This window comes from Leopardus geoffroyi, chromosome B4 (assembly GCF_018350155.1).
Source record: "Leopardus geoffroyi isolate Oge1 chromosome B4, O.geoffroyi_Oge1_pat1.0, whole genome shotgun sequence".
Classification (NCBI taxonomy): domain Eukaryota; kingdom Metazoa; phylum Chordata; class Mammalia; order Carnivora; family Felidae; genus Leopardus; species Leopardus geoffroyi.
This window is the reverse complement of record NC_059341.1, coordinates 77,203,302-77,224,677: the sequence shown is the minus strand read 5'-3', so window position 1 is coordinate 77,224,677 and position 21,376 is coordinate 77,203,302.

Sequence of the window (21,376 nt, the reverse complement as noted above, 5' to 3'; positions counted from 1 at the left end):
GCAAATCCACAGAGGTAGTAAGTAGGTTAGTGGTCGGCGGGGACCAGGGAGAGGGAGAAGAGGGGGGACTGCTAAAGGGTACAGGGATTCTTTCTGCGGTGATGAAAGTGTTCTGGAATTAGATGGTGGTGATGGTGGTACAATCTTGTGAGTATACTAAAAACCGCTCGACGGTACAGTTTAATTTTTTTTAACGTTTATTTATTATTGAGAGACAGAGAGAGATAGAGCATGAGCAGGGGAGGGGCAGAGAGAAGGAGACACAGAATCCGAAGCAGGCTCCAGGCTCCGAGCTGTCAGCACAGAGCCCGACCCGGGGCTCGAAATCACAAACCGCGAGATCATGACCTGAGCTGAAGTCCGACGCTTAACTGATTGAGCGACCCAGGTGCCCCCAACTGTATACTTTAAAAGGGTGAGTTTTATGTTATGTGAATTGTACGTCAATAGAAAAAGGCAGTGGCAGTTCACCACCCTCCTGAAGCTTCCCGGGTGAAACCTGAAATTGGCCCCCATACCTGGAAGCAGGCCACTCCAGGCTGGGAGGTGGCAGGATTTTTTTTTTTTTTTAATGTTCATTTATTTGTTTTGAGAGAGAGAGACAGCAGGGGAGGGGCAGACAGAGAGGGAGATTGAATCTCCATGCTGTCAGCTCAGATCCCAACGTGGGGCTCAACTGCGAGATCATGACTCAAACAGAAATTCAGAGTGGGACACTTAACAGACTGAGCCACCCAGGTGCCCCAGGAGGTGGCAGCTTTATTTATTTTTTTTCTTATTTTTTTGAGAGAGCGCGCGAGTGAGGGGCAGAGAGAGAGAGAATCCCAAGAGGGGCAGAGGGAGAGAGGGGGAGAGAGAGAGAAGCAGGGCTCACTAGAAGTGGGGCTCGTGTTTTATCCAAAGGGGGCAAGTGTTCACCCAAAGCAGGGCTGGAGCTCACCAGATGTGGGACTCGAACTTACAAACCATGAGATCACGACCTGAGCTGAAGTCAGATGTTTAATGACTGAGCCACCAGGCATTCAGGAGGTGGTGGTTTTAATAAGTAAAGGGAGCTTACATAAAAGGCTTGTCTCGGGTGGCAGCAAGAGAAATGGATCCTCGAACCGTCCACCAAACCTTAAAAGTTTATAAAGAGGCCCTAACTGGGTTCAGTCACGTGTACCACGCAGGTGTTTTCAATACCACATCACCATCTCAAGGCTATGTCCTTGGAGTGGCCGCTGGGAGTGGGAAAGGCAAGTACAACCCACATTCCCAGCACAGGGGAAGGGGTAAGGAGCCTCTGATTGCCTGGGTCCAGTTCATGGGTCAGTCGGTGGTCACATCTTTTTGATGACCTTTCCCAACATGCTTATCCTAGCAAATTTGGAAACAAATATTTTTCAAAAGAAGAAAAAGCCCTTCCCACAGTCTCACCTGGAGGATGTCACGGGCCGGAGGACCATACCAGCAAAGAAATCGGGAAAGGATGGGGTGAGCGCAGCCAGGGTCAGGAGCGATTGGCACAGACCTTTGGAGGGCTTGAATGCCAGCTTAGGCCACATGCAGGACAAGGAGGAGCCAGGAAGAGTTCTCTCCAGACTATAGAATTACCATATAGGCTGGCCCTGGCTAGGAGGTCATGCAAGAATCTGGGCAAGAAGTAGGCTCTAATAATGGTCAGCATCCCATTGAATACTGAAAATATGTTCTCACCGTAAGTCAGCAAATGTTCACAATGTGTATGCACAGTAAACAATGAATGGAGATGGCAGCGTTATTTACAATAGAGAGAAAACGGAAACCACACCAGTGTCCAACAATAGGATCTCTGCAGTTGTAGGAGAGAATGTCACATGGAAAGATAGTCAAGATACACTAAGTGAAAAAAGTAGTCACAATAAGGACCTGATTTTGAAAAAAAAAAAAAAAAAGGTGATTTATAACTCCCATCTTTGTATGTGAGTGGAGACAGGCTAAAATGTAACTGATAGTTTTCTGCTCTGTGGAGTTAGTTTGACTTTCTTTGTCTTGTGTTTTGTGTTAAAAAAGTGTTTTTCTGTGATGAACATGTATTAATTAAAATAATAAAGATAAACAATTTAGATTTAATAGTAGAGAAAAAATCCTATTTTGCCAATTTTCTGGTTATTCATGGGAGAATCCAGTGAAACCAGATATCACAGGTCAGCTCACAATTTGAAAGCAATTTGCTTTTTACTTTCTGCCACAGGGTAGAGCCAGGGGTTCAAAGGACCAAGGCCAAGAACGTGATTCTCAATATTTGGGAGCCAAAGAAACTAGGCAGGTCCATACTGCCAGTGGGCAAAAGACATAACACTTTTAGCTAAGAAAGAAAATGGGGCATCTGGGTGGCTCAGTCAGTTAAGCCTCCAACTCTTGATTTTGGCTCAGGTCATGATCTCACAGTTCATGAGTTCGCGCCCCACATCAGGCTCCACCCTGACAGGGCCACCCTGGGGCCTGCTTGGGATTCTCTCTCTCCCTTTCTCTTTATTCATTCATTCATTCATTCATTCACCTGTTTGGTGAGCACCTGCTATGTGTCAGGCACGGAGCTCAGTTCTAGAGTTCGCTTTTGTACTTGAGAAACTGTGCCTGCCTTTGCCAAGCTAGGAATTGATTTATAATAAATCTGTCTGCCCCATATTGAAATTGCCTGCCTAGTAGAGTAGATAGAGCGACTTCTATGTGTCATGTGCCAAGTGCTTTATGTAGTGAACCCATCTGCCCCTCTCCACAGCCACACAAGGTAATTGCTAGTATTATTACTCCCTTTTATAGACGACAAAACGGAGGTCTTGAGAAGTTAGCAGCTTACCCAGGTTTCTAGGTTTGGAGACCGTGGGCCTTCCACCTACTAACCTGCCTCACTCCAAAATACACATCAAGGTAGCCTTTGTCACCAGCCACAAGATATGTGCCCACTTTGACAATGTTTCCTGAGTTCCCGCTCTGGGCCAGGCACTGCCTGGGTCCTGGGGACACAGGAGGGACTAAGGCATGACCTGCCCTCAAGCAATGCACAGAACTAGGTGGGAAGCACGGATTGGTATTATCCTCCTGCAAAAATAGAAAACAGAAACTCTGAGAGGTTGAGAGGCATTTCTGAATTTCACACAAGACAAAGCACATAAAAACACGTCCGTTTTCTTGCTTCTCCTCAGGTTCCTGTTTCTGGCTTTGTGTATATTCATGAATCAGTGCAATATCCATGAAACTTGCCTGTAGCTGTTGGGGAATGTTTTGTAAGACTAATTCTTTTTTTTTTTTAAGTTTATTTTATTTATTTATTTTGAGAGAGGGAGCGAGAGAGAGCAAATGGGGGAGGGGTAGACAGAGAGAGGGGAGGAGAGAGAGTCCCAATGCAGGGCTTGAACTCATGAACCATAAAATCATGACCCCAGCCCAAACCAAGAGTCAGACGCTCAACTGACTGAGCCACCCAGATGCCCCTGTGAGACTAATTCTTAAAACTCTTACATTTGTATATTTACAGGTCTAGGCATAGCACATGGGGGAGCATGATACCAATACTTTACATTGTTCAGAGTGTGGTCCAAGGATTTCTAGGGATTCCTGAGCCCTTCCAGAGGGTCTGTGAGATCAAAACCATTTTCGCAATAATACTAAGATATTATTTGCCCTTTTTGTGAATTCTCTCATGTGTACTGTGTTTCCCAGAGGCTGCTCGGTATGATATGTCATCCTGCTCTGATGGCTGATGGAATGTGCGTTTGTGTGTTGTGTTCTAAAAGTTATCAGTTTTAAGGGGCACCTGGGTGACTCCGTCGGTTGAGCGTCCGACTTTGGCTCAGGTCATGATCTCACGGCTCGTGAGTTTGAGCCCCGTGTCAGGCTCGGATTCTGTGTCTCCCTCTCTCTCTGCCCCTCCCCCACTCATACTCTCTGTCTCCCTCTCTCAAAACTAAACAAAAGTGAAAAACAAAATTTGTTTAAGTTACCAGTTTTAATGTATAATGATAAATACTGATAGTTATAATTTACACAAACAAAAGTTTTTGGAGTCCTCAATAATTCTTTAAGAGTATAAAAAAGTTCTGACATGAAAATGCTTACAAACTGCTATCCTATAGATCCAGATATTACTTTTGGAAATATTTACCATAGAAGACATAGCAGTGAATGTAATGAAATAAAAACATTTTGTAATTTTTTATGACAGTGATAACGTGGCATACGACATCCCATTATTTTGTTTGCACATGATACATCTAATCTGTGGTTTAATTCTGAATCCAGATACTGCTTTGAGAATTATACTGGTCATTTCCAGCCTCAGCAGAGTGAAGTGTCTCCAAATCGAACTCAATAAAAAACTAAGAGCTATAATGACTCAGTGAAGGCTGTCTAATTTGGCCTGACAGCCAGTAGAACACAAATTCTGTGAAAATCTTGAGTATAGCCATATAATTGGTGATTTTCCTATGACAAAGGCAAGAAAAATAAATTTTATTGAACGAACATGTCATTACTTATGAATTCTGCATAATTACGTATGCAATTTATTACTCACCCAAACACTGCCAGTCCACCAACAGCACTCCCAGACGAGCACAATAATAACTAAATTTAGTTTTTCAATGTTTTGTCAATTTTCAGCTATATAATAACCATAGCTTTATACATTTAAAAATTGTGTCGTCATGAAAGTATAGCATCAAGGTAGGCTGATAGAACATGTTTTCTTTAACACTTTAACGCTGGATTGGTTAACTTTTCAATATTCAGACACATGGCCGGAGACCTGGCCTGGGTCCTGCAAAAGTTAAGAGCGAGCCTCGTACTACACACTGGGTCATCGTTTCTCATAGAAGTTGGCAAGAGTTTCCAGAATGTTCAGATCCCCCACATCGGCCACTTTTCACTAAAGCTGGTAGTTCTGGTAACAAAGAAGAGACGAAGGTGTGGAATCCACACCTCGTCTTGCTTCATGGTGCTCACTACGTTTTCCATGGCCCCGGAATTGCCGGAGCAATGTGACAAGTCACCATCCATAGGCAGGGAGCCTCTTGGAGCATGCGGTATAAGGCAAATGCTTCATATATGCAAAGACCAGGACAGGGAGAACACCTGGGACCCTCCTCCTGTCCCCCAGCACTCTCACATGGGCTGTGAGGATGAAGTCTAGAGTGAGGATGAAGGGCAAACATCTCCCTTGAGCAGGATCATCCTTACGTGGGGCTAGGTCTCAGGCTGTGACTGCCTAGGGGTGCTCCAGGCCCGAGGTTCCCTGTGGCTTGCCAGGTGTGGCTACCCAAGCCTGCCCGGACGCGGTTTCTCAACATGGGTTGCCCGTCAGTCCAGGATATCTGGGTCAGAAGGCCTTGCCCAGGCCCTAGCTGTCTTTTTACACATCTCCACAGAGGTTGCTCAGGGAAAGAGTCAGGTGGGGAGCCAGGGGGAGAGGGTGTTGGTCAGGGGGGCGGGGCACCCAATGGGAAACCAGCTCAACGTCTGGCATTGTAGGAAATGGCATGACAGAGGAAGCCCTGTCCCCTTCACCTCATCTGCATGGTCCAGCTTGACCTCCTTGCGATGTCTCACATTTTTGCCTCCCAGCCCAGAAGGAAGGGTAGGAAGTGGCAGAAAAGTGACTCTGTCAACCTCTGCTGTCCCCTCTGCTCAACATATCAGTTGAGTGTCACAAGGACAGAGAAAGCCATGACCTTGGGTCCTCCTCTTCCTCCACCTCCTCCTCCTCATCACCAGTTGCCACTACTGGGTGCTACACAAGGTTCAAAAGGTGATGCCATTTCCTACCCCTGAGGCATCTCAGAGCCAGGAGACTAGGAGGTCAGACATGCCAGCCTCCACCCAGGGTGAAACTCGAAAAGATTTGGAAGCTGATTGGCCCAAGCAGAAGGGCTGAGGCAGAAGGGTGGAGATAAAGGCAGAGTTGGGTTGTGAGGCAGACTGACTGTTCTGGGTCCCAGCCTGGAGAGGCCTGAGTGATGGAGGCCCTAGGGTGTGGCAGGGAGAGGTCAGAGGCTGAGGCCATGCCCATTGCTAATTCAGTCCTCATGGGCATCTGCTACCTGCCAGACTTTGTCCCGTGCAAAAGTGGTCTCTTTCCTCACAGCCCTCATGTTCCTTTCAATTAAGAAATACATTTATCGGGGCGCCTGGGTGGCGCAGTCGGTTAAGCCTCCGACTTCAGCCAGGTCACGATCTCGCGGTCCGTGAGTTCGAGCCCCGCGTCAGGCTCTGGGCTGATGGCTCAGAGCCTGGAGCCTGTTTCCGATTCTGTGTCTCCCTCTCTCTCTGCCCCTCCCCCGTTCGTGCTCTGTCTCTCTCTGTCCCAAAAATACATAAACGTTGAAAAAAAAAATTAAAAAAAAAAAAAAAAAAAAAGAAATACATTTATCGAGCACCTACCATATACCTGGATCAGAGTGGGCCATCAGGGTCTCAAAGATAAATATAGTTCTAAAGAGCTTACAATAGAGTGTCAGAATCACCTGGGTACAGGGGTGCCTGGATGGCTCAGTTGGTTAAGCGTCTGACTTCGGCTCACGTCATGATCTCGAAGTTTGTGAGTTCGAGCCCTGCGTCTGGCTCTGTGCTGACCGCTCGGAGGCTGGAGCCTGCTGGGGTTAAGAAGTCAGATGTCAACCACCCTAGTTATGTTGTTGCTGTAATGGGCCATAAAATATGGCGCTGAGCTTCCCAGTAGCCAAGGCAAAGAGAGAAACAGAAAGGCTCATAAATTTACCATTATCTCATAAAATAAAACATATCAGGTTTCCAGGAGAGATCATTTTTTTTCCTGGTAGTAAATAATAAACATAATTTGCTGTGTGGGTCCTTCCTTCCATCAGTAGTATAGATGACCAGAGTAGATAATGCCTTCAGGGGTAGTTTTTCCAGGACAAAACAATGTAGTGATTTTTATATGGTCCTTTCTTCTGCCAAACATCAACGATGTCAAGAGTGTAACATTAAACTGGAACTGGGCCGAAGGCATTTTTGCATATGGTCAGCTATGCTAACATGGTTCAATTGTACAGTTTTCTGCTGCCATGAACTGATACAAAGATAGAGCTCAGACTATGTAGAGGAATGGTTACGGACTAGGACCCTTCCCCACCCCATCAGAGCTTGAGTACTGACAAATGTTGCCAAGCAGAGCAAAAGTGGCATCTAAATTCTCGCTTGACTTTGTATTTCTTCACTTATGAGTGACGCCAAGCATCCTTCAAAATGTTTATTGGCTTTATTTATATTAAGTAAGTATACCTATATTCTTATTGATTTTGATACACCTTTTTCTGTAAACTGCTTGTCTATATTGTTTGACTCTCTTTTTGTTTTTTCCTGAAGAAAGCATTTAATGATGAACCAAATATAGAGTCCATATTCTTTATACTTTTAGGAAAGTTGAGCTGGTTAGGCCCACTTAAAAAAAGAGCAACAAAAGAATTAGTAAAAACATAAAACTTAATGTGAGTATGTATACTTGTGAATTCATTCAACAAACATATCTGATCATGTATAATCTTCTTCCAAATCATTGCTCACATGATGGGTAAACTCAAGGCAAATAAAAGATCACTTCCCAAGCCCCACATAGAAGAAAATACTCAGGCTCATCTTTCTCTCTATGTAATTTGAGAAAATATTATGGATGTTGTGCATTATGCAATGGCTGTGTTTATTTTTCACTGGCTTCTAGGAACCTGTAGTAGGGAAATTTGCTTTGACTATCTATCTAACTATCTATCATCTTTTTATTTATTTTAATATAATTTACTGTCACATTGGCTTAGATACACACCCAATGCTCATCCCAACAAGTGCCCTCCTCAATGCTCATCACCCATTTTCCCTCTCCTCCACCCCCCCCCTCCACCTTCAGTGTGTTCTCTGTATTTAAGAGTCTCTTGTGGTTTGCCTCCCTTCCTCTCTGTTTGTAACTATTTTTTCCCCTTCCCTTCCTCCATGGTCTTCTGTTAAGTTTCTCAAGATCCACATATGAGTGAAAACATATGATATCTGTCCTTCTCTGACTGACTTATTTCACTCAGCATAATACCTTCTAGTTCCATCCACGTTGTTGCAAATGGCATGATTTCATTCTTTCTCCTTGCCAAGCAGTACTCCATGGTATATATAAACCACATCTTCTTTGTCCATTCATCAGTTGATGGACATTTAGGTTTTTTCCATAATTTGGCTATCGTTTTAATTAATTAATTAATTAATTAATTTATTTTAAATATAATGTATTGTCAAATTGGTTTCCATGCAACGCCCAGTAATTTGGCTATTGTTGAGAGTGCTGCTATAAACATTGGGGTACAAGTGCCCCTATGCATCAGCACTCCTGTATCCCTTGGGTAAATTCCTAGCAGTGCCATTGCTGGGTCATAGGGTAGGTCTATTTTTAATTTTTTGAGGAACCTCCACACTGTTTTCCAGAGGAGCTGCACCAGTTTGCATTTCCACCAACATTGCAAGAGGGTTCCCGTTTCTCCACATCCTCGCCAGCATCTACAGTCTCCTGATTTGTTCATTTCAGCCACTCTGAAGGGTTTGATGTGGTGTCTCAGTGTGGCTTTGATTTGTACTTCCCTAATGATGATGAGTGATATTGAGCATCTTTTCATGTGTCTGTTGGCCATCTGGATGTCTTCTTTAGAAAAGTGTCTATTCACTTTTCCAAAGTCGTCTGCCCATTTCTTCACTGAATTATTTTGTTTTTTGGGTGTTGAGTTTGGTAAGTTCTTTATAGATTTTGGATACTAACCCTCTATCTGATATGTCACTTGCAAATATCTTTTCCCATTCCGTCGGTTGTCTTTTAGTTTTGTTGATTGTTTCCTTTGCAGGGCAGAAGTTTTTTATCTTGATGAGGTCCTAATAGTTCATTTTTGCTTTTAATTCCTTTGCCCTTGGAGATGTTTGACTATCTTTTTAAACTGCTTTCGGGATCTCATCTATAAAGTGGAGATAATAATAGCACCTATCTCATAGAGTTACTCCCTTTGAGAGATTTAAATGAAATAATCTATGTACTTAAATGATAGTAAATGATCGGGTATTAGCTATGATGATGATTAGACTTCTTTTTGTTCATTCGTCAGAGTTTCCTTGTAAATGAAGGAAATATCCCTTTGTCATATGTTTTCTTGGTTATTAGAAAAGTATTTTTTTATGGTGGATTTCCAAATAAAAGATTTATTTATTTATTTATTTATTTATTTATTTATTTATTTTTAAGCGTATTTATTTATTTTGAGACAGAAACAGCATGAGCAGGGGAGGGGCAGAGAGAGAGGCAGAGAGAGAATCCCAAGCAGGCTCCACTCTGTCAGTGGAGAGCCTGATGTGGGGCTAGAACCCACGAACTTTGAGATCATGACCTGAGCTGAAACCAAGAATCAGACGCTTAACCGACTGAGCCACCCAGGCACCCCTAGAAGGTTTATTTATGTATTTATTTATTTATGAGAGAGAGCGCTCATAAGTAGGGGAGGGGCAGAGAGAGAGAGAGAGAGAGAGGGAGAGAGAATCTTAAGCAGGCTCCATGCTCAGTGCAGAGACTGACATGGAGCCCAATCCCACGACCCTGGGATCATGACCTGAGCTGAAATCAAGAGTTGGACACTAAACTAACTGAGCCACCCAGGTGCCCCTCTAATATAGAAGTTGTTTTTTTTTTTTTTTAATTATTATGTGGTCAAATATATCAAATTTTCCTTTATGACTCCTGGGTATTCCATCTTGATTAGAAAAGCCTTCCCACTCCCAAATTATAAATCGATCCACCCACACTTTCTTGTGGAACATCTATGGTTTTATTTATTGCACTTAAATCTTGTGGAACATCTATGGTTTTATTTATTGCACTTAAATCTTTGATCCATGTAGAACTTGTGTGGGCTACATCTTTATTATCCAGCCCCCACCCCCAACAATAATCCAGGTATCCCAACACCGTTTCTTGAACATTCTCTTCTCCCCATTGATTTCAGTGGAAATGCTTACACCTTTCAGTAGCATTCCCAGCCCTTTCCCTAACCTAAAGTTCCTTTTGGTCCTAATATGGCAGGATGGATGCCACTGGAAGAGACAGGCGTGGATACGAGCAGCGGAGAGCACTGGACCAGGAGGTAGACAACTTGGGTTCTCAGTCTCCATTAGCTTGATGAGGAATCCTAACAATTCATTTCTGCCTTCTGGGCTTCCGTTCCTCTCACTATAGAATGAGGAGGTAAGACTAGATGGTTCCTAAAGTCTCCCAGCTACAATACTGTTGGTTCCAGGGATTACAGACAAAGTGTGTGCATGAGAGAATGAGTGAGAGCTGGAGATGGAGGTATCCGTGGTGTGAGTCAGCCTCTTCAGTGCCAACCCTCACCCTCTCACCATCCATGCCCCCATCTCCTCTGCCCAAGGCCCAAAAGCCTGGGAACCAACTGTCTGCCATTGCTAGAGATACTAGCATGGAAGGCAAGGCCCGAGAGAAGCTGCCGATTGGGGGTCAGTGGGCAGATGGCACCAGCCCCTAAGAAGGCCAGCCGTGGGTGAGCACCACTGGAGTGTGCCCATCTCTAAGGCCCTGAATCCATCCCAAGAGAGGAAGGCCTGTAGAGAACTGGAAAACCCTCCTCTGAAGGTTAGAAGTGACCATGCACGAGCACGCACACACATCATTCCACAATGCACACGCACAAAGGAGGGCAAAATTATTTAGCCTTTGAGGTGAGGCAGACCTGGGTTCAAATCCCTGCTCCACTACTTAAACTCTGTGAACTTGGGCAAGGTACTTAGCTTTTAGGGTGTCCTAGAGTATGAACTTCACAAGATTTATTTTTCAGTGTTTATTTATTTTTGAGAGACAGAGCGCAAGCTGGGGAAGGGCAGAGAGAGAAAGAGACAGAGGATCTGAAGTGGGCTCTGTGCTGACAGCAGACAGCCTGATGTGGGGCTCGAACTCACAAACTGTGAGATCATGATCTGAGCCGAAGTGGGACACAACCGATTGAGCCACAGAATTTCACAAGATTTTTGTGACAACTCAATGAAATCTAACACAGTGCCTGGGACACAGTGGGAGGCCACTTCGGGATACTCCATGTCTACTCCTGCTCCTTCCCTCACCATCCTGGATGCTCAAGTCTTTTGAACAGGCCATAGCATGGTGCAATGAAGAGAGAGCTGGGCTTTGTGAGCTCACATCCCTAGAGCACCCAGCATGACACCTGGCCCTCAGTGAGCACACAATAAGTGTATTAATGTTACCATTTATTACATCCTCGGTGAGCCAGGGAGCTCACCCAGGGCAGCATCCAGGTAGGCAAACCATGGCTGCCCTCTTCCCCGATGCAGCCCCAACTCTTGCCCCCACCCCCCGGGCCAGACATACTGGCTACTGTTCGTGCATGCTTCCGTGGCAAGGCCTTTGCTCTAGCTGTTGAGTCTTCAGAATGCCCTTCCCCCAGATGTCCACCCAGCTACACCTTGCCTCCTTCAAGCCACCTTCTCAGTGCCGCTGGCCCTTGCTCGTGCTTCCAAATGCTGTAACTTCTCCTCAGACTGGCACCCCTCATCACCCTTACCCGGTTTTGTTCGCTAATGTACCCCAAACCTGCGGAATATCGCCTGGCACCATGGGGGCTCAATAAACGTGTGGGGTACTGAACTTGCTGAACTGGATTTGGAAGGGACCTTGATAATCTAGTTATTTCTATTTCAGAGTTTCTCATGGAGCTCATTAAAATACCCCAACCAGAGTCCTGAACCTTCTGAGTCAGCTTGAGATGTTCCCCAAGACTTCTGATGTAAAAGCTCCTTCTCTGGTGCAGTCCCCTCACTCAGCAAAGCAGGATCCCAGCAGGGCCTGCCTCGCTGAAGGTCAAAGCGTAGTTAGGGCCTCAACCAGCAATCCAGTAATTCTCTCCCGCTGGGGCCCTTTCTAACTCTTCAGGCAGATCTGGGGCACCTCCTACTCCTTTGTGGGGACCCTCAGGTCAGAATATTAGTTATCAGAGTCCCTGGGGGTATTGATCTCTGTCTAGATTTCTCCTAACCTAGCTAACCTAGCACATAGTTGGAACTCAGTGAATTGGTTCTTATTACTTACTGCCGTAGTCTTAGTAAGCAGCAATGCCTGGGACCTAGGCATCAACCCAGTCGATCTTCATTTGACACTCCCCAACGAGGCTGAGCAGGAGCAGGGCTGGAGGACTCAGGAGCTGAAGGATGCCTCTGCCTCTTTCTTTCATTATGCACTGAGTTTAGGAGCAATGTCTTATGGTGGCTAGAGCACTGGGCTTGGGGCCAGCTGCTAATTGCCTTGTGGCCTGAGCACATACCATAACCATTCTGAGTCTGTTTGTTAATCTGTAAAATGGGCTAACTTCCAGGATTGACATGAAGCTTCCATCTGATAATGTACCTCTGGAAGCTCCTTGTAAACCACAGATCATCACATGAACCCAAATTATTAGGCATCAGCGCTCTTGCTCCATGCCTCCCCTGGCCCCCCAGCCTTCCGAGAGCAAAGTTCCGGGGCCTTGTCCAGAAAGCTGAGGTTCTTCTACCCAGCACCCCCCAAACCCCAGCTCCGCATGTTGCCACTCCTCCTTACACACCCTTCACCCTGGCCAGAGTTAGTCACCACCCTTCCACGCCTACACACCTTTGCACAAACCGTTCTTCCTGCCGGGAATGCCCCCCTCCTTTGCTACTGGGAGAATTCCAGCCTCACCTGCTTCCCTGTCTCCCTATGCCTGATGTGGAGTCAGGCAGTCTGGGTTAGATTGTTGGCTCTGCCACCTACCGGCTGAGTGACCTCGGGCAAAGTTCCTTAACCTCTCCTGCGTCGGTTTGCTCATCTGCAAAATAGAGACAATAACAAGACCCACCTCTCTGGGGCACTGTGAGGATGCACGGAGATAACACAGAGCCTGATCCCGGCCTGGCACACGCCAGGTGCTCAGGAAATGATAGCTAACATCACTACTGTTAGTGTGATTATCAATAGCTCCCCTGTCCCAGCTGACCCAGGATCTCTGCACTCCCCACCACCCTGGGAGGTCCTGGACTGTCCTCAAAGAATACCCAAGGGAAGTCTTTGGGAAAGTGAGGGAACTTTCCTGCCCTTACTGATTAACAAGGCAATTAGGATGACAGCCAAATGACAGTAGAAATAGAACTCGCCAAGGAGAGCGGCGTTCTTAGAGAAGAGAGCTGCATCTCAGCGGGGGAGGGGAGCCCAGGGAGGGAGAGACCACAGCTGCAATAGGAGATTAGCCATGTGACCATCCTCCATTTTGGAGGGGAAGGGCCAAGGGCCGGACAGCTCTGCTTGAATTCTGAGCCCTGCCCAGGCTCTTCCACTTGCCAGGGCCTGCCTTTTTTTCTGGTCAGCTCCTCGCCCCATCCCTCATTCTAATGGTGGCTACTTCCACAACCACCGATAATTCTCACTAATTATGCAAATACAGGCCAGCACTGTGAAAATAGGGTACCAACTAAGAGCGTGGGCTTTGGAGGCAGGCCAAGTATCTGGCATATAATGAATGATCACCATCATCATCTCACATCTTCACAATAACCACTAGATGACAGTGAGCTTTGGAGCCAGACTGCCCCGGGGTTCAGTCCCTGCTCCACCACTTTCTAGGTGTGTAAAGCCTGATAAACTGCTCAACCACTCTGCTTCAGTTTCTTCCTCATCTCTGAGATGGGGATGACAAAAATAGCGCCTACCTCACTGAGCTCATTTGCAGATGAAATGGTATCGTGTCTTTGAAGCACTTAGCACAATGCTTGCAAGATGGGAAGCACTTCACAAATGTTAGTTATTGTGAACCACTTCTCAATTTGGGGCATGACGAAACAGAAGGAAAGAGAAATAAAGTAACTTGACCGAGGTCACCAAGATTGTCCACGGTGAAGCCAAGATTCCACCCTGAGCTGTTTGACTCCAAAGTCAGAGTTCCCTTGGCTCTTCTACGTTGTCCCATATTTTTATTACCCTCATTAAATACACTTAAGCCAGAAAACAATTTAAAAATATATACTAGCTATAATGACAATGGGTTGAAACCCTCCAAATATACTTAAATCCATGAGTTTATGATTAAAAAAAATTAATCACCTTTGGAGTTGCTAAGAAAGTAACTCATTGTGAAAACTGTAAATAAAGGGAAAGGAATCAAGCACTGATATGTTTTTCCTGTGTGGCTCGTAAAAGTTCACTCAGGTTAACCAAGTAGTGAAAAGAGGGAGGTTTCTCTTAGTAAAGGTGTTTCAGCTGTCAGATGCAGGAAGAATGACAGAATATCACTATTTTGCAACCCCTAATGAAATAATGGATCCAAGCATTGATTATCCACAGCTACTTACGATGTATCTCTCTTGATAGAAGAACACACCCAGGGAGTAATCTTCCCAGATGTTGAACCTGAATCACATCAGGCTTCTGCATATAGAGATGCAACCAAACTCCAGGCTGTGGGAAACTTTACAAGACAAATGACCTTGTTTCTTCAACAAATAAATTGCTAGGTGGGGGGAAAGAGAAAAGGAGGTAATGATAGTTTAAAAAACGCTTAAGCAACACCAATCATGTGCATTATAGAGACTGTATCTGGATCCCAATTTAAACAAATTACTTTAGAAATGAGACCATTGGAGAATTCGAACAATCAGATATTTGATATTAACACATTGCTGTTAATTCTATAGGACTATTTTTTAAGTCCTTATCTCTTAGAGATGTGTACTGAAATATTTACAGATGAAATGATGTAATATCTGAGATTTGCTTCAAAAGAACCCCGGGGTAGGGTAGGCCTGCAGATGAAACTCAGTGGGCCATGAGTTGATAATCATTGAAGTGGGGTAATGAGTACATAGGAGTTTGCTATATTATTCTTTCCGCTTTTGTATGTTTGAAATCTTCCATAATAAAAACTACAAGAAAAAAACAAATGAGGGGAGGACCAGAGAAAGAAGGAGAAAGAGAAAATCCCAAGCAGGCTTCGCACTGTCAGCTTAGAGCCCGATGTGGGGTTCCATCTCACGAACCGTGAAACCATGACCTGAGCAGAAACCAAGAGTCGGACACTTAACTGACTGAGGCACGCGGCACCCCTAGACTATTTCTAACGTTGAATGTCTGCCATGTGCCAGGCAGTTTTAGGTCCTTGATTTGTTCTCAGTCATTGAATCTCTGAGCCACCATAAGGGCAGGGAACCTGTATTGTGCCCATTTTAGAGGTAAGTATGCGAAGGTCTAAAGAGGTTAGTTAACTTGTTCCAGGTCACAAACAGCAAGTGGAGAATCTGAGATCTGAGCTCAGACATTCCAGCTCCAGAGCCCTGGTGCTTAATTAAGTTCTACTATAGGCCCAACATGCAGTGCTAATCATCCATCCACCTGAGCCCCTCTGGGGTCCTTTCTGCATTCACAGGCGCTCCCTGACCCTCCTGCATCCCTACCTTGCCCGCTGCCAGGCAGAAGAGGGCGGGGGCTGTGGAAACCTGCCAGTGGGACCCCACCTCGAGAGTTGAGGTGCGTGAGAAGAGCACTCCTGAAAGTCTCTGACCCATGAATTTTGGGCAAGGGCGGAGCCCTGGCTTGAGGTGGGGGCAGAGCTGTGCCAGGCAGGAGCAGCTGAACATTTCCTCCTTGTACTCGCAGCCCTTCCTGTCTTGCACTGAGTGTGGCAAGGCCTGATGGGCCCTCACCCAGGTGTGTGTGCCCACGGGGAGGACCGGCCGAGCCAGCAGGCTGACTGCAGGAATGGGAAGAATCTTCTCGGAGAGGGGGAAAGAGGCAGGAGGCCGCACACAATGACATCGAGGTGTCCTCATGGCCTGTTCCCAATTGTCTTCCAGCTACCGAGAAGCGATATGAGTTTGGCCTCCTGGCTCTCTGGAGATTACAATCTAAAGGATTTGAGGATTAAAATCTCCAAATATTCTGAGTGCTTGTAGCCACCCCGGCAGGCCGGCACCCTGTCGGCATAGCTTTCTGCTATTTGAATCTTCTCCCCATCCTCTCCCTCACCTCATTCGTTTTTTAAAAAATTGTTAATGTTTATTTTTGAGAGAAAGAGACAGAGAGACAGTGTGTGAGTCGGGGAGGGGCAGAGAGAGAGGGAGACACAGAATTCGAAGCAGGCTCCAGGCTCTGAGCTGTCAGCAGGGCCCTATGGCAGGGCTCGAACTCGTGAACTGTGAGATCATGACCCGAGCCGGATGCTCAACCCACTGAGACACCCCTCCCTCACCTCATTCATTGATTCGGCACTTACTCCATGGCAGGCACTGTGCCTGGCACTGAGGATATAAGAGTGGATAAAACAAGGTTTTATTTATCTCAGGAAGCTCACAGTATGCTAGGGAGGCAGACGCAGGAACAGAGAAATTCGAGGGTGAAAGAGAAAATACCTGCTCCTCACTCCCTCTCCCCAGGAGAGGCCTGTGGGGCTTAGCTCCCCATCTCTGGCCTAGTCTGGGTGGGTCACAATCCCTCTGTGAGTCTCCCTTCCCTATACCTTCTTGTGGGCTTTCCTTTAAAAGAGTGGGGAAGATAGAACAGTTCAGTCTAGACCAGCATAGTTGAACAGAAAGAAATATGTGAGACACAAGTATGTGTCATGTAAGTAATTTAACTTGTTTTCATATCCACGTGAAAAAAAGCGAAAAGAACAGGTAGAACTAATTTTAAAAAAAATTTGTTTGCATTTATTTCTTTTTGAGAGACAGAGTGAGACAGAGCGTGAGTGGGGGAGGGGCAAAGAGAGGCGACATAGCATCTGAAGCAGGCTCCTGGCTCTGAGCAAGCGGTCAGCACAGATCCTGACACGGGGGCTCGAACCCACAAGCCGTGAGATCATGACCTGAGGCAAAGTCATCGTGACCTGAGGCAACGTCAGATGCTCAACAGACTGAGCCACCCAGGTGCCCCACAAGGAGAACCAATTTTAATAATATATCTTATGTAACCCAACATACCCCAAATATTATCACTTCAACCTGGAGTCAATATAAAAAATGTGAATAAGATATATAACATTAGATTTTCATGCTTGGAAAGGCAGTGTGTGTTTTACACTTACAGTATATCTCAGTTTTGACTCTTCACATATTAAGTGCTTGGCAGCTACCCGCGGCTAGTGGCTACTCCATTGGACAGCACACATCCAGATGATCAGTTTGGGATTTGGTCGGCCCTGGCCAATTTTGGAGCTGGAAACTCAATTCCATCACCCAAGAAACAGGCTGTGTCTACTGTGCCAGGAAGAAGGGTAACCGCAGCCTCATGTTCCTGCCCAGAACACAGCGCCCCTGGGGGGCCAGGTAGGAAAATGGGCTGAGGCTGCACCCTGGGTGTGGCCCATTAGCCAATCAGAGAGCTAAGGGCTAAGGGGTGGGGGGAAGGGAGCCCCCTTGGTCGGGGCTCTGACAACCCCAATGTGGGCACAGAGACAGCTCAGAGACACCGTGCCCTTATTCTGTGGTCTCCTCCTTGTCACATGCCTCTCCATTCCTTCCTCCAGCTGTGTCTGCCAAAATGCTACCTTCAAGATGTAGGGACAAAATCAAGGGAAAAAAGAAGGCAGACCAGAAGAAAACACACCAATATTTTAACCATGATTTTTCTCCAGGTTATGGAAGTAGATAACTATTTTTTTCTTCCCATTTTACATTTGCTTAAAATTTTTTAAATTATGAACACACTTTAATTATGTAACCGGAAAAGGAAATCTGTATAGATTTTGAAAATCGTGCTTGGTGTTCAAAGACGGGTTTAAATGCCAACTCCCTTGAAGGATTCCCAGGCCTCCCTTTCCTCTGTTATGGTTCTTACTATACAGCCCTGAGGGTCCCAAGTTTAACCGTGGGCTTGTCTTCTCTCCTCTCCAGCATCTTGAGGGTGGCTTCTGCATCTTGCCATCACCATAAGGCCTGCCTCCGTGTCTTCTAGCCAGTAGGGGCTCTCTACATGTTGTGGAATGGATGACTGAGGCAAGCTGGAGCCTGCAAGGCTCCAATTGGGCTGGATGCCTTAGGGTTCAACAGAGTCCTGCTAGTCCTTCTTCTTCCAGCCAAGCTGCTCTGCTCCCTGACTTCCATTTCCCAATGTACAAAATCACAAAGTCCACAGGTGGCAGGGAACACACCTTGAGAGTTCACACTGTCCAGTCCGGGTCATACTCTTCCTTCCTCTCCTCTCCCTGTGTCTTAATAGGTTATGTGCTTTATCCACTTGAGCCCAACCTGGTTGTGAACATGTCAGAATTTAAAGTCCCCTAGTGCCAAAAGAAATTGGATAGCCTAGAAGGAATGGATAAATTCCTAGAAACGCACAACTTTCCAAGACTGAATCATGAAGAAATAGAAAATCTGAAGAGACTATAACTAGTAAGGAGAATGAATCAGTAAGCAAAAACCACCCATCGAAGAAAAGCCCAGGACTATATGGCTTCACTGGTGAATTCTACCAAGCTTTTCAAGAATTCACTCCAATCCTTGTCAAAATCTTCCCAAAAATTGAAAGAAGGGAACACTTCCAAATTCATTTTATCACACCCGCAGTATTCTGATATCAAAGCCAGACGATGCTATCACAAGAAAAGAAAACTACTAGGTGTTTATATCCTGATGAACATAGATGCCAAAGTCCTTAACAAAATACTAGCAAACCGAATTCAACACATGTAAAGAATCACACACCATGTCCAAGGAGGATTTATCCCTGGATGCAAAGACAGTTCAACAAACAGAAATCAACTAATGAGATACATCCATGAACAGAATGAAAGATTTTTTAAAAATCACATTAGCATCTCAGTAGATGCATTTGACAAAATTCAGCTTCTTTTCATGATAAAACTCAACAAACCAGGGATAGAAGGAAATTACCTCAACATAATAAAGGCAATATGTGAAAATCTTGTCACTAATATCATACTGAATGTTGAAAAACCGAGAGCTTTTCCTCTAAAGCTACTTTCTCTCTTGCCACTTCTATTCAACACGGTACTGGAAGTTCCAGCCAGAACAATTAGCAAGAAAAAAGAATAAAAGGCATCCACATTGGAAAGGAAGAAGTAAAAATATCAGCTTGCAGATGATATGACCTCATAGGTAGAAAACCCCCCCAAAGATTTCAGAAAACCCCATCAGAACAAATGAATTCAGTAAAGTTATGGGATACAAAATCAACATACAAACCAGTTGGAGGGACGGATAAAGAAGCATAGTGTATACACAATGGAATATTATTCAACCTTAAAAAAGAGGGAAACCCTGCCTTTGGGATAACATGGATGAAACTTGAGGACATTATAAGTAAAATAAGCCAGTCACGAAAGGAGAGAAACGCTGTATGATTCCACTTTCATGAGGTATCTCAAGGAGACAAACTCATAGAAGCAGAGAGTTGAATGGTGGTTTCCAGGGGCGGGGGGAGGAGGAGGAAATGGCGAGTTGTTGTTTAATTAGTATAAAGTTTCAGCTATGCAGGATGAATAAGTCCTAGAGATCTGCTGTACGGCATCGTGCTTGTAGTTAACAATATTGGATTGCACACTTAAAAATATAAAAGGGTATATCTCATGGTAAATGTTCTTACCACCACAAAATATTTCTTTAAAAAAAAAAAAAAAAAGGAGGAAGAAGAAGAAGAATTCAAAGGCAACAGGCCCGGTCAACTTGTCCTCAATTCTAGCTCCAGCCCTGGCGGTAGAGGCACAGCCACTTTCTCTTGTTTTCTTTCCTGGGCTTCCTTCCGGGACCCCTAGTGTGACAGAGCCCTTGCCTGGCCCAGTTGATGGCTTGGGGCTGTGTTGGGGGTGGAGGAGCTCATGCCTGGTTGTCAGGCCTTGGCCATGGCCTCTTTTGTGAGATGTAACTCTCTGCTGGTTCATGTTCTGGCCTCTTTCCAGAAAAAGTGCAAATCTGTCTCACGCCAGTGACTGTCAACAGTTCCGGGGAAATTTTTTTTTTTTTTTTTTTTTTTTTTAACATGAGGCTGATCAAACACTTGTAACGGGCCTGAGACATCTCCCAGACCTCACTGTCACGAGTGCTGCAGAGAACAGTCTTCACAGCCTCAACCACACAGACGCCACTGAAATATTTACAAGGTTCCTGGCTCATGAAACGGAGCTTTCCGCTTAGGAGAAAGGGAAGGGACGTGGTGCGTGCGAAGTATCTACAACGTGTCGCACCACTCAGGGAGTTTCACTTTCGTGGTTTGTTTCTGTGAGGGACCTCCTGGAAGCTGACGCTTGCTCAAGGAAATGAACTTCTAATGGTGGCATTCTGAGCCTGCTGTAGTCTTGCTCGAGGGTAGAGGGCTAGGAAAGGGGTCTCTCCAACCCACCTCTTGGAGAGTTGTCTCCTGTGCTTGTGAATTCAGCTGCCTTGCCTAGACCAACCTCCACCCTCACCCTGGGCTAGGTCGTCTTGGGATTAGGCACACAATTGGCGCCTCCTGTTTTCCTTCCTCCAAGCACTTATTTTTGTGCCCTTCTGGTCCCTTGAAGGGCCGCCCTTCATATCTCTGCCACCACTCTCTGTCTGTGGAATCCTACTCTTTTCTTTCAGATGCTGTTCAAAAGCCACCTCCTCCAGATCCTTTCTGTCCCCCAGCCAAATATAACCACTCCTTTTTCGGAACCTCCTGAAAGCACATCAATCATGTGTGACTTAGTCTGTAGGGTACCAGGGGATAAACACCTGTCATGTCACGCCTACTAGAATTTTATGGCTCTTGGTAGCACGCACTACAGACTGGTGCTTGTTTTAAGCTTCTGAACAATGACCAGGGTAGTGCCCATTCAACACACATTAGGGGCATTAAACTGAGTTCCCCGAGGGTGTGGATGGCTGTTCCACATCTTGTCTCCTCAGCACCTAGCATGGGGCTGGCACACAGTAAGCTCTTGATAAGTGGCCCTGGATGGATGTTCACAACAGCTCTAACCTGTCAGGCCTATCACATCAGGCCCTGTGAGAAGCTTGATCCTAATTAGCTCATCGAGTCCTCCCAATCACTCTTTGAGACAGGCACTAAGGTTCCCCACTAAAAAGCAAGGCCCACAGGGCAGGGATTTGTGTCTTTTGTGTTAGATGCTGTATCTGCGTGATTGCCTGAGATGTAGCAGGCCCTCGGTGAATATTGGTTGAATGAGTGAATTAATGAATGAATATCCATTTTACAGATGAAAAAACTAAGCTTGGAGAGGTTTAATGACTTGCCTAAGTGGTAAGATCAAAATTTGCACCCAGATAGACCTAATCCAAAACCTACCTGTATTCTTCTTTATCAGTGAACTCTACCCAGTGGAAGAGGAGTGGGGGCTGGAAGGATAGTCTTACT